The following is a 13,472-nucleotide window of genomic DNA, read 5'->3' as shown; positions in this document are numbered from 1 at the left end:
AAGTCGAAGTTGGCGAGACGTTCACACGAAACTTCCCTGCTTCCTGATGGGGATTAACGAGGAAACTGAAATTACGACTGTCCTGGGTTGTACTACAATACTCTTTTTATCTAAGCTTCACAAGAAATCTAATGAAAATCGATAATGTTTCGGAACAGGCATGCCAGACTTTGAGCGACATCCTCGAGTTTCACGAGTAAGTTTCCAACGGTTGGTATTTATAGTTCTCGTGGCCCGAAAACGTTAGAAATGTTGCGCTATGTCTCCCGTTGGAAAAGTTTCAAAATCTGAAAGAGACCACTGTAGAGCTAGCCCATTGGCAGTTGTGCAACACTCAGCCCGAAAAATAGTAATCGTTTCCTAAATTTAGTTTTAATAGGTCAAGCCAGCCAAATTGTTTACTTCTCTTACAAGCACCTATAGGAAACATTTTCCTCGTTTTTTAAATTGAGAAAGGCGGCTAATTAAGGTCTCTTATTGCAACATTTGCTTCTAGACAGAGTAATTCATCGATTGCTCCAAGAGATGATATGAGCGAGCTAATAAAACTTTCTCGAAGAGTCCAGTGTCTTCTTCAGCATGTTACTCGGCTCGTTGCAGAAACCGAGTGACGTAACTCAGTGATTAAGACGCTGGACACGTAACCAGTAAGAGCAGAGTTCAAATCCCCAATCTCCGATTCGTCATTCATTTGTTTTGCGGTTTCCATGAACAACTTCAGTTGAAAGCAGGAGTGTTTTCTTCATAAAAGATGCGTGCTATTGTAAGCGCCTTTTTTTGTTCACCTCTGCTCCGTCCCTAATGACCGAATCGTGGACGAAAACTTAAATTTCAACAGTCCTTCGATGTCATGTCGAACCCACAGGAACAATTCGTCACAGTAACAATTCTTCACAAAAGAACGAAGCTCTTTTGCATTCCATGTTTATTTTTTTTTTCATTTTGCACTGAACTTCTTTAACTTGTTTATATTGTCACTCTACATCAAACTCTGTGACTTAATTTCTACATTTAACGCTTTTCTTGATTGCCCCCTTTGTTGGTGAACCCTTTGGGTGTGACAGATACTTTAACTTATACGAGGACAGAGAAGAAGTAAGACTTTCAGCTTATACGAGTACACAGAAGGAGTATTTAGTAAATGAAATACGAGCTTACCGGGGTTCGGACCTGACTTTGGACTAAATTCAGAACTTAACTAACAGGCAGAAGTTTGACGTTATTTTTTAACTGCAAAAATCTACAGATTTTTAGGTAATATTGGCAGTACCCCAAGTGACAATTATTGGAGGGCTATTATTTAAAGAATTGGGTGTTTCAAAATGGATATATGACTTTGAAAGTTTTGTAGCATGTATTACATTCAACTTACAGTTACAAATAATACATCAAATGAGAGAACAAGTCAAGCAATTTTGTTTGTATATCTGTGGGCGAAAGGAAGGGTATGGAACGACCAAGAATGACTGAAGAACGCGTTGAATGAGTGAGAGTATTTCACGTAGGAGGGTAGTAGTGAATTAGCAAGTCCAGTGACGTCTGTGTGGAAACTTTTAAGGAGATGCTTACAACTATGTCCTTATTGTTTGGAGCTGTTGCTATATCTCAAGTCTACAGATTAAGGTTTACGTACCAATTTGCAAACGAAATGTTGCTGCCTGACGGTGAAGATCTTCTAGATCGTGTCGTTTTCGGTGATGAATCAAAGTTTCACCTAAGTGGAAGTGTGAACATATTTAATGTGTGCATGTGGAGGTCAGCAAATCCTGATGGGATGGTAAAGCTGCAACGAGACTCTCCGCCTCACTGGCGTAACGCAACACGCGATTCGTTAAACGACGTTGTATCCAGCCGCTGGATTGGCTGCAAGGGGCCGGATGACACACAATCCTCCCTTTACACACAATGTGACACTATGCGAGTTTTACCTTTGGAAGTTCGTCAAGGATCATGTCTGTATGCCTCTGCTACCAGCTGATCTACCGGACTTTATTAACAGCGTTATTGCAACAATTACTCCAGACACATTGATCAAATTTTGGGAAGATCTCGCCTACTGATTCGATGTCCGACGAATGTAGCTCACAATGAACACTCATAAGAGAAACTGTTTGAGTTGCCTTTTCATTTGCTCTATTATTTATAATTTTAAATTGAATGTAATAAATGCTACAAAGACTTAGAACCCACATATTCATTCTGAAATAGCCTTTATATACAAGTGACTCAGTCGATAACATCAGACGCTCCATGAGACAGTTCGCAGACGATGCTGCTGCAACGCTAGGAGACTGTGGTGAGATGGGGAAGATTGGCGATTGATCCAAGAGCTGGCAGTTGACCCTGAACATAAATATAAGATATGTCTTGTGCTTAAATAGGCGAAGAAATACAGTACTGTTTGATTACGTTATTGATGATAAATCATAGTGACCTAAAATGGGATGATACAGACCTATTAACGGATCCGAAATACTATACAATGTAATAGGTGGGACTAGAGTGCAATTTTCCAGAAGCCTCTTTACAAATCTTTTTCCATTCTCATTATTTTCAACTGATCGCATATTTTCTTTCTGTTTCATATCACTCCGTTGCACTGGGTGACTAATATAAAATTTGTCTTGGCCTTTTCGACCAAAAATTGGTCTTAAGATTTACAACGGTTGTTCAGTGTAGTGAAGAGAAGTTTTTGATGTGGATGACATGTATATGGCAATTCTCACGCTCGGACAGATTGGATGGGACCTAGCCTGAAGAATAAAAAACAACGGATCGAAAAGCCACAATGTCGCTTCATTCTGAGACTTTCGGCAGCACTAATACCTACAGATTGATCAAAAGTTCTAACAGATTTTTTTTTCATCGGTTTTCTAGCTGGTTTGATGCGGCCCTTCATGAATTCCGCTTCCGTTCCAACCTTTTCATCTCAGAGTGAAGCTTGCACCTTACGTCGTCAAGGCTGGTTGTACTCCTGTCTGTCTTCCTCTACAGTTTCTACCCTCTACAGCTCCCTGCAGCACCATGGAAGTTATTCTCTGATGACTCAACACATGTGATATTATCCTGTCGCTTATTATTGTCAGTGTTGTCCATGTGTCTCTTTCTTCGCCGATTGTGCAGATAACCTTGCCATTCCTTACCTTGTCCGTCCACCTGATTTTCAACAGTCCTGTGTAGCATCACATCTCAAGCGCTTCGATTCTCTTCTGTTACAGTTTTTCCACGGTCCTTGATTCACTACCATTTAATCCTGTGCTCCAAACGTACATTCTCAGAAATTTCTTCCTTAAATTAAGGCATATGTTCTTTTGGCCAAGAGAGCCCTTTTTTTCCACGCTGGTCTTATGTCCTCCATGCTTCGTTGCTACTCTCATTTTTGCTACTTTTCACTACCTTTTTCTTTTTCAGGTTTACTCTCATTCAGTATTCTGCACTCATTGATCGTTCCATTCATCAGATCCTATACTTCTTCTTCATTTTCACTGAAGATAATAGTGTCACCAGCGAATCTTATCAATGATATCCTTTCATACTTAATTTTAATGCCACTCTTGAATCTTTTTATTTCCGTCATTACTTCCATGACGTATAGAGTGAACAGTAGAGGCGAAGACCACATCCCTGTCTTACACCTTTTTTAATCTGAGCACTTCATTCTTAGTCTTCCAGCCTTATTGTTCTCTCTTTATTCTTGTACATATTGTATATTACCTGTCTTCCCCTATAGCTTAGTCAGATTTTTCTCAGAATTTCGAACACCTTGCACCATTTTTCAGTGTCAAACGCTTTTTCCAGGTTGATAAATCCCGTGAGTGTGTCTTAATTTTTCTTCACTCTTGCTTCCTTTACCAGTACGTCAGAACTGCCTATCTGGTGCCTTTACCTTTCCGAAAGTAAACTGATTTTCACATAACAGGTCTCTAATTTTCTTTTCCATTCGTCTGTATATTGTTATTGTCAGCACCTTGGGCGCAGGGGCTGTTAAGCTCCTTGTGCGATAGTTCTCCCACTTGTGTGCTCTTGCTATCTTCGGAATCGGGTGGATAATATTTTTGGTAAGTCTGATAATGTTTCGACAGTCTCATTGGCTGTACACAGCAGCTTGAATGGTAGTTTTGTGGCCCCTTCCCCAAGTGAGTTTAGCAGTTCTGATGGAATGTTATAGATCCCTTTTGCCTTATTTGATGTTATGTCTTCCATAAGTCTGATTCATAACGGAACAAATACAATAAAGATTCATAACATTTTTTTACTATGTTCTGCCACGACGATCTTTCAATTCCCACTTGTACAACTAATCGGCGTCGTTGTCTTATCTGACTTTCCTGTAGGCTATCTCTCGCTTGACCAAGGCTTACTCATTTCTGACCGATTAGTGACAGATTTCTAATGATCTCTTTGCTATTTAGAATAATTTGTCCCGTAGTGTAAAAGACGTTCCGCATCAATTGTATTTTGATGACTGTTATGGGGTGTGACAGGCTTCAGAGATTTGCCCTAATATTGTAATCTGATACTATGTACCTCTGTCTCTTCTTCATTGTGTTTATCTTAATTTATCAATATTCAAACAGAGTTGCCACTAAGACAGATGATGATAGTACTGTGTAATTTGTTTTCCATTTTTTCCACTATGTTGCGGATAATTATTCCAGAGCGTAACTGGTATTTTTGTTTGACGCGTGGAATACTCTTACCAGTTTTGGCCTTCTAGCACTAAATCTAGAAAAATGTAAGTTAATGCCGACGAATAAGAAAAACAAATCCGTAATGTTCGGTTACAGCATTAGTAGTGTCCTGTTTGACACAGTTACGTCGTTTAAATATCTTGGCGTAGCGTTGCAAAGCTGTATGAAATGGAACGAGGATGTGAGGATTGTGGTAGGAAAGGCGATTGGTCGACTTCGGTTTATTGGGAGAATTCTAAGAAAGTGTGGTTCATATGTAGATGAGGACGTATATAGGACACTAGTGCGGCCCGTTCTTGAGTACTGCTCGAGTGTTTGGAATCCGTACCAGGTCGGATTAAAGGAAGACATTAAAGCAATTCAGAGGCGGGCTGCTAGATTCGTTACTGGTAGGTTCGAACAACACTCAAGTGCTGCGGAGATGCTTCGGGAACTCAAATGGGAATACCTGGAAGGAAGACGACGTTCTCTTCGAGGTACACTATTGGAAAAAATTAGGTGCAGAACGATTTTGTTGCCTCCAACATACATTGCGCGTAATGACCACGAAGATAAGATACGACGAGAAATTAGGGCTCATACGGAGGCATAAGGACAGTCGTTTCTGCCTCGTTCTATTTGCGAGTGGAACAGGAAAGGAAATGGCTAGCAGTGGTATGGGGTACTCTCCGCCAAGCGCCGTGAAGTTGATGTAGATGTATATGTAGGTGTAGAACCGCAGGGTTGTACATCTACATCTACATCTACGTGGTTACTCTGCTATTCTCAATGAAGTGCCTGGCAGATGGTTCAATGAACCACCTTCAAACTGTCTCTCTACCGTTCCACTCTCGAAAGACACGCGGGAAAAACGAGCACTTAATTTTTTCTGTGCGAGCCCTGATTTATCTTATTTTATCGTGATGATGATTTCTCCCCATGTAGGTGGGCTAAAATGGCTCTGAGCACTATGGGACTTAACCTCTGAGGTCATCAGTCCCCTAGAACTTAGAACTACTTAAACCTAACTAACCTAAGGACAGCACACACATCCATGCCCGAGGCAGGATTCGAACCTGCGACCGCAGCGGTCGCGTGGTTCCAGACTGTAGCGCCTAGAACCGCTCGGGCACACCGGCCGACTGTAGGTGGGTGCCAACAGAATGTTTTCGCAGTCGGAGGAGAAAACTGGTGGTTGAAATTTCATGAAAAGATCCGGCCGCAACGAAAAACGCCTTTGTTTTAATGATTGCCACTCCAATTCACGTATCATGTCTGTGACACTATCTCCCCTATTTCGCAATAATACAAAACGAGCTGCCCTTCTTTGTACTTTTTCGATGTCATCCGTCAGTCCCACCTGATGTGGATGCCACACCGCACAGCAATACTCCAGGATAGGGCGAACAAGCGTAGTGTAAGCAGTCTCTTTAGTAGACGTGTTGCACCTTCTAAGTGTTCTGGCAATGAATCGCAGTCTTTGGTTTGCTCTGCCTTCAATATTATCCATGTGTTGGTTCCAATTTAGGTTATTTGTAATTGTAATTCCTAAGTATTTAGTTGAATTTACAGCCTTCAGATTTGTGTGACTTATCGCGTAATCGAAATTTAGCTGATTTCTTTTAGTACTCATGTGAATAACTTCACACTTTTCCTTATTCAGGATCAATTGTCACTTTTCGCACCATACAGATATCTTATCTAAATCATTTTGCAAGTCGTTTTCATCATCTGATGACTTTACAAGACGGTAAATGACTGCATCATCTGCAAACAATCTAAGACGGCTACTCAGAATGTCTCCTATGTCGTTAATGTAGATCAGGACAATGTATGTATGTACTATACTCGATTTCGAGGCCGTTTCTTTACCGCGCGCTCTAATGAACGTAGGCTGCAGCGTGTTCCAAAGCGAAGCACCACACGCAGCTGCAGTTATTTTGACAGGACTTGTGTCAAAAATAACTTGTGAAAATTTCGCGAGGCGGCGACGAATGTGACTTTCAAAAGTTGCTGCACGTAGTAAGGCCGGTGCAATCCCTTGGCGTGCTGCCTGCATCCTTCGCGCATTAGCGCGTTTAGTGGTGCCGCAAACAGGATTGTCGCAGTCACGTGCTCCGAGCCCGTCCCTAAAGGGCGTGAACGTGGAGCGGTCGGAAACAACTGAGTTTGCCGTCAGGCAGCGAAGCCCGCCGGCTGGCATTTGTCCAGGGTCGCCCTGTGACGTCACACTGCGGCTGCGGCGACCTGCGCAACACGCGCCGCGGCTGGCGAGGAAGCGCGCTGTGTTACACCGCGCTGCAGGTCACGCCCCCCAAACTTGGGAAACTTATCTTCCTTTCAAGTTATTTATGATGAGGAAGATAGCGGACTGTAAAAAAACAACCAATAATAAAAAGTTCACGAATACTTCAAAAATAAGGTGACTCGTAAACACGTTAGGAGATCACTAATGGACAAATTCGAATTGAAGCTTACGTAACAATATAAGACCAATGCTCAAGGAAAAGTAAGGAGTGAATATTCGGATTTAAGGTGCTGCGACGACGAGTGATGGAATACAGTATCAGAACGGCGACGGAAGCTGAACTGTACCGCTTTTTCATTCTATTACATTCTCAGTTTTTTTTTCATACATATCCTCATTGCTTCTCGATTTCCAAATCCCATTTCATACTTATAAGCCAATTTTTTTCGAATAATTCTTCTTCCATTCTTCTCGAAATTATTTAATTGCTTTGTTGTGTTTATGCAAGGCGTTCTGAGGAACATGAGCGCGTCAACCGTCTGCTGCACTCAGTCTTGTTGAAAAAGGTGATATGCAAGCTTCAAAAGAAGAGCAAAACAGTGTAGTGCATTTTCTGACAGGAGTGCGGAAAACAGAAATTCATCGAAGACTGGCACAAGCGAACAGAGAGCACGGCATGTGTGTTGCAATTCTGATGCTCAATCAGACCCCCGCGGCATCGGCTGCTATCGTAAATCGCCGGTCATAAATAATGACGGCATCGAACCAGCTGGGCAATGGCATTGTTAGTGTGGTTTGGGTTTCCAAGCCGGGCATCATCGGCCGACAACCTTCGTCATCCTGGGCCACATCTTTACACTTGTGCCATTCTTCGAAGACTTTCCACTAAGTGCACTTCTTCCGCTGTCATCAAACGCGCCACACCCTTTCGCTCTTCTTTTGAAGACTCCATTTCACTTATTCACCACGACTTACTGCAGTGGACAGTTGACGAGTGCACGTGCTATTTCCGTCGTCTCGTATGAATGTATCTGTGTCCCTCTATAGTGGCGAGTTTGGGATCTCAGCTCTCTTATATGGACCAAATCTTCTTCCGCGGGAAATGAAATTACGATTATTTCAGCGGTTTTCATTTTGCCGTCTGTTTCTTTTGGAATGCTCCAAATAATCACCCTCTTAACACTGTACCCTAGATGTTTTGGAGCGCTGTAGGTGGTGTAATGGTACCAGACGGGCATATGACTCTCCACTATAACTCCATCTACATCTACATCTACGTAATTGCTCTTCAGTTCACAATTTAGTGCCTGGCAGAGGATTCATCGAACCACCTTTAAGCTACACTCCTGGAAATGGAAATAAGAACACATTGACACCGGTGTGTCAGACCCACCATACTTGCTCCGGACACTGCGAGAGGGCTGTACAAGCAATGATCACACGCACGGCACAGCGGACACACCAGGAACCGCGGTGTTGGCCGTCGAATGGCGCTAGCTGCGCAGCATTTGTGCACCGCCGCCGTCAGTGTCAGCCAGTTTGCCGTGGCATACGGAGCTCCATCGCAGTCTTTAACACTGGTAGCATGCCGCGACAGCGTGGACGTGAACCGTATGTGCAGTTGACGGACTTTGAGCGAGGGCGTATAGTGGGCATGCGGGAGGCCGGGTGGACGTACCGCCGAATTGCTCAACACGTGGGGCGTGAGGTCTCCACAGTACATCGGTGTTGTCGCCAGTGGTCGGCGGAAGGTGCACGTGCCCGTCGACCTGGGACCGGACCGCAGCGACGCACGGATGCACGCCAAGACCGTAGGATCCTACGCAGTGCCGTAGGGGACCGCACCGCCACTTCCCAGCAAATTAGGGACACTGTTGCTCCTGGGGTATCGGCGAGGACCATTCGCAACCGTCTCCATGAAGCTGGGCTACGGTCCCGCACACCGTTAGGCCGTCTTCCGCTCACGCCCCAACATCGTGCAGCCCGCCTCCAGTGGTGTCGCGACAGGTGTGAATGGAGGGACGAATGGAGACGTGTCGTCTTCAGCGATGAGAGTCGCTTCTGCCTTGGTGCCAATGATGGTCGTATGCGTGTTTGGCGCCGTGCAGGTGAGCGCCACAATCAGGACTGCATACGACCGAGGCACACAGGGCCAACACCCGGCATCATGGTGTGGGGAGCGATCTCCTACACTGGCCGTACACCACTGGTGATCGTCGAGGGGACACTGAATAGTGCACGGTACATCCAAACCGTCATCGAACCCATCGTTCTACCATTCCTTGACCGGCAAGGGAACTTGCTGTTCCAACAGGACAACGCACGTCCGCATGTATCCCGTGCCACCCAACGTGCTCTAGAAGGTGTAAGTCAACTACCCTGGCCAGCAAGATCTCCGGATCTGTCCCTCATTGAGCATGTTTTGGACTGGATGAAGCGTCGTCTCACGCGGTCTGCACGTCCAGCACGAACGCTGGTCCAACTGAGGCGCCAGGTGGAAATGGCATGGCAAGCCGTTCCACAGGACTACATCCAGCATCTCTACGATCGTCTCCATGGGAGAATAGCAGCCTGCATTACTGCGAAAGGTGGATATACACTGTACTAGTGCCGACATTGTGCATGCTCTGTTGCCTGTGTCTATGTGCCTGTGGTTCTGTCAGTGTGATCATGTGATGTATCTGACCCCAGGAATGTGTCAATAAAGTTTCCCCTTCCTGGGACTATGAATTCACGGTGTTCTTATTTCAATTTCCAGGAGTGTATTTCCCTACCATTCCACTCTCGAACAGCTCGCGGGAAAAATGAACACTTAAATCTTTCCATGGGAGCTCTGACTTCTCTTATTTTACTATGATGATCATTTTTCCCTACATAGGTGGGTGCGAACAGAATATTTTAACACTTTGACGGGAAACATGGCGATTGAAATTTCATCAGAAGTCACTACCGCAGCGAAAAACGCCTTTGCTTTTTAATGACTGCCACCCCAATTGGTGTATCATATCCGTGGTACTCTCTCCCCTACTTCACGATAATACGAAACGAGCTGCCCTTCTATGAACTTTTTCGATGTCCTCCGTCAGTTCTGCCTGATGCGGATCCCACACCGCACAGCAATACTCCAGAAGAGGGCGAACAAGCGTAGAGTAAGCAGTCTCTTTTGTAGTTGCATTTTCTGTGTGTTCTGCCACGAAATCACAGTCTTTGGTTTGTTTTCGTCACAACATTATCTATATGATGGTTCCAATTTAAGTCATTCGTAATTGTAGTCCCTAGGTATTTAGTTGAATTTACAGCATTTAGATTAGTGTTATTTATCACGTAACCGAAATTTAGCAGATTCTTTTTAGTGCTCATGTGGCGAGTTCACACTTTTCATGATTTTGAGTCAATTGCCACTTTTTGCACCATGCAGATATCTTATCTAAATCATTATACAAGTCGTTTTGACCATTTTATGACTTTACAAGATGGTAGATGACAGCATCATCTGCAAACATTCCGACAGGACTGCTCACATTGTTTCCTAAATCGTTGGCCGGGCGGGGTAGCCGAGCGGTCAAGGGCGCATTGTTCCCGTGGGTGTGTGTGGCGTCCTTAGCGTAAGTTAGTTTAAGTTAGATTAAGTAGTGTGTAAGCTTAGGAACCGATGACCCCAGCAGTTTGGTCCCATAAGACCTTACCATAAATTTCCAAATTTTCTAAATCGTTTATGTAGGTCAGGAATAAGAGAGGGTCTATAACACTTCCTCGGGGAACGCCAGATATCACCTGTGTTGTTCTCGATGAGTTTCCGTCAGTTATTACGAACTATGACCTTTCTGACAGGAAATCACGAGTCACGCAACTGAGAGGATACTCCATAGGCACATAGTTTAATTAGAAGTCGCTTTTGAGGAACTGTGTCAATAGCCTTTTGAAAAATCTCAAAATATGGAATCAGTTTGGCTTCCCCTGTCGATAGTGCCCATTATTTCAAGAGAATAAAGAGCTACTTGTGTTTCACATAAACTATATTTTCTGAATCAATGTTGTCTATTTCTCAATAAATCGTTTTCTTCGAGGTGATTCACAATGTTCTGACACGCCGTATATGTTTCAAAATCCTATCGACATTGGTGATATCGGTCTGTAGTTCAGTGGATTACTCCTGTTACCTTTCTTGACAAGGCTGAGATAAGTCATGACATCGATGTGGTACGTATGTGCCACACGATTGTTTGGAATTAGCGCAGTAAGATAACTCGATGTTGATGTCCCGACAGAACGGCACAGGAAAGCTTGGATGTGTCCATGACCACACCGTGAGTGACACTGCCCGATTTGTTTACGCATCAACCCAGACTGACCAATGTATCTCCAATGAATGGTGTACCACTCCCACCCACGTAACACGGCCTATGAACAGTGTTAGCAAGAAGATCCTAACCGACTGGGTCTGCAAACGAGTGTCACATTTGTCAATGACTGTCGGTTTCAGACCCGACAGTAGCTGCTGCTCTGTGTGATTGGAAGTCCACCTCATTCAGTTCCCTAGCCAGCACCGCGAAGGGAACTGCATGCAATGCACAGTTAGACCAAGTGTAACTTTTTCTCCTACATCTTCACCTTGAGTATGCTGTGGACGCTCTCTTCTTCCAAAAGGACAGCTTCCGTGTTCACTGGGCTACACGCGTACGTTTCTCGTTTGATGAACACTCACCGAAGGAGGTGGCGCAATGGTTAACGCACTGGGCTCGCATTCTGGAGTACGACGGTTCATATCCCCGTCCGGCTATTCACATTTAGGTTGCCTGAGATTCCCCTACATCGTTTAAACCAAATGACTAGGTGGATCCTTTGCAAGGGCACGGCTGATTTCCTTCCCTAATCCGAGCTTGTTCTCCGTCTGTAATAACCTCGTTTTTCGACTTCACGTAAGCAATAGTTTTGCTTCCTTTCTTACGAACGCTCAAGTACCCTATCGTACCTCGACTGGTCCGACTACTCGTGATAGAAAATTCTGGGACTACTCGGAACAGCGGGTGAAACATAGCAGTGAGCACCTCTGCAGTTCGTTAGGACTACGGTATTTAATCATCTAGGAGTGACTTCAGCAGAGTATTGCATAATTGAAAGAACTTGTGGACTCTCTTTCTTGCCGGATTAAAGTCGTTATAAAAACTAGATGCTACGTTATCCAGTGTTAACGTGATGTTTCCTGGGGGTCAAGTGCGAGTAGTTTAACACCCAGTCCGTAGCGAGTTTGTTAGAAACGGAAGCAAGAGTTCAGCATTGTTGTAAGGCAAAAAGTTGCATTTTTTACTTTAGTATAAGAGATTTAAATTTAATGCTTTTTTGTCGAGAACTGATATGTCGAGACGACGACTGTGTGAAAAACAAATGTTAATTTTTACAATAAAGTAAAAAACAGCAACTAGTCACTTTTATAATGTTAATTATAAGTAGCCAATAGCGCCGTTATCGGTTTGGAACCGAGAGATTCATCTTCAGATGATTATTCATATTTAAAATTACATTACTCTGATTGTGGCAAAGGTTACTTTGGATGCTGGTGTCCTGCATCGAAAAACAACGTAAGAAAATGACTGTTTCATTGTCAACGGACCTATTAAAGAATTATAGTAGAATAAACAACTTCCTAAAATAAGAAGCGAATTAGGTTTGTGTTACTTACGTCGTATCTGCAGCATATTTTTATTGAACTGCTGACGAGGCAATATTTAACAATTTCCTGGACTATGAACACAGAAATAGTTCCATTCATAGGCCGATTTATAATAAAATAGTCCTTTTACTTCCATCATTTTTTGTTGTAGGGCGCCATCACCCAGAAGCATTTGCCCTAATCAGCGAACATCACGTGTACGGAATAATGTAATTTTCAATGTAAGAAGTCACCTAAAGAAACTGTCGCTTTGAAACTGCGTGAAATCTCCGCGCTGTACTATACCCACGTAGGAGTCTCAGTTTAGCAGCGATTTTCTAGAAAGTGGTGTAGGTAACATGCAATGTAATTTGTCATGGCTTCCCATCCGAGACTACGGTGGTTCAGCCAACGATTTCGAAGATAATCTTAATGAATCGACGCGTAGGATGACCTCCTACAAGTTTTCTGCAAGTCTCTCGTAGACGTCCCTCGAACGAGTTCTTGTAGCGCAGTGGATTCTTTAGAAGTTGCAAGCAGGCTACCTTTGATTGTAAGTGGACATGCGGATAGTTAATTAACTTGAAATAATAAGACAGCAATAACGCAGTAGTCTGAAACGAGTCATCTCAAAAAGTTGATAAATTTCGATAGCATGGGAAAACCGACTACCACATGAGAACAGGCTTCGAGTACATCGTCGTCGACTAGCTAGATTGGCTCGAGGCCGAAATATCTTGCTCACATCGTAAAACTTCGTAGCTCTTCGTACATCTTCAGTAATTTAACAATATTCACTTGTCTACTGAATTAACTGAATTACTGCATAGCGACGCTATGGTGTTAAAGCCCTGATGACGCGTAGGCTCCTGCTATTGTTTGCTATGACAAAAGTGGACTCCAG

General features: G+C 43.7%; 1 protein-coding gene across 2 annotated transcripts in view; it reads left to right on the top strand.

Moving 5' to 3' along the window:
* Positions 1-13,472, top strand: part of LOC124615920 (adenylate kinase isoenzyme 1) — a 111,175-nt gene that overhangs the window by 55,004 nt on the left and 42,699 nt on the right. The window lies entirely within an intron of this gene.

This window comes from Schistocerca americana, chromosome 5, assembly GCF_021461395.2.
Source record: "Schistocerca americana isolate TAMUIC-IGC-003095 chromosome 5, iqSchAmer2.1, whole genome shotgun sequence".
Classification (NCBI taxonomy): domain Eukaryota; kingdom Metazoa; phylum Arthropoda; class Insecta; order Orthoptera; family Acrididae; genus Schistocerca; species Schistocerca americana.
This window is presented reverse-complemented; position numbering and strand designations above follow the sequence as displayed.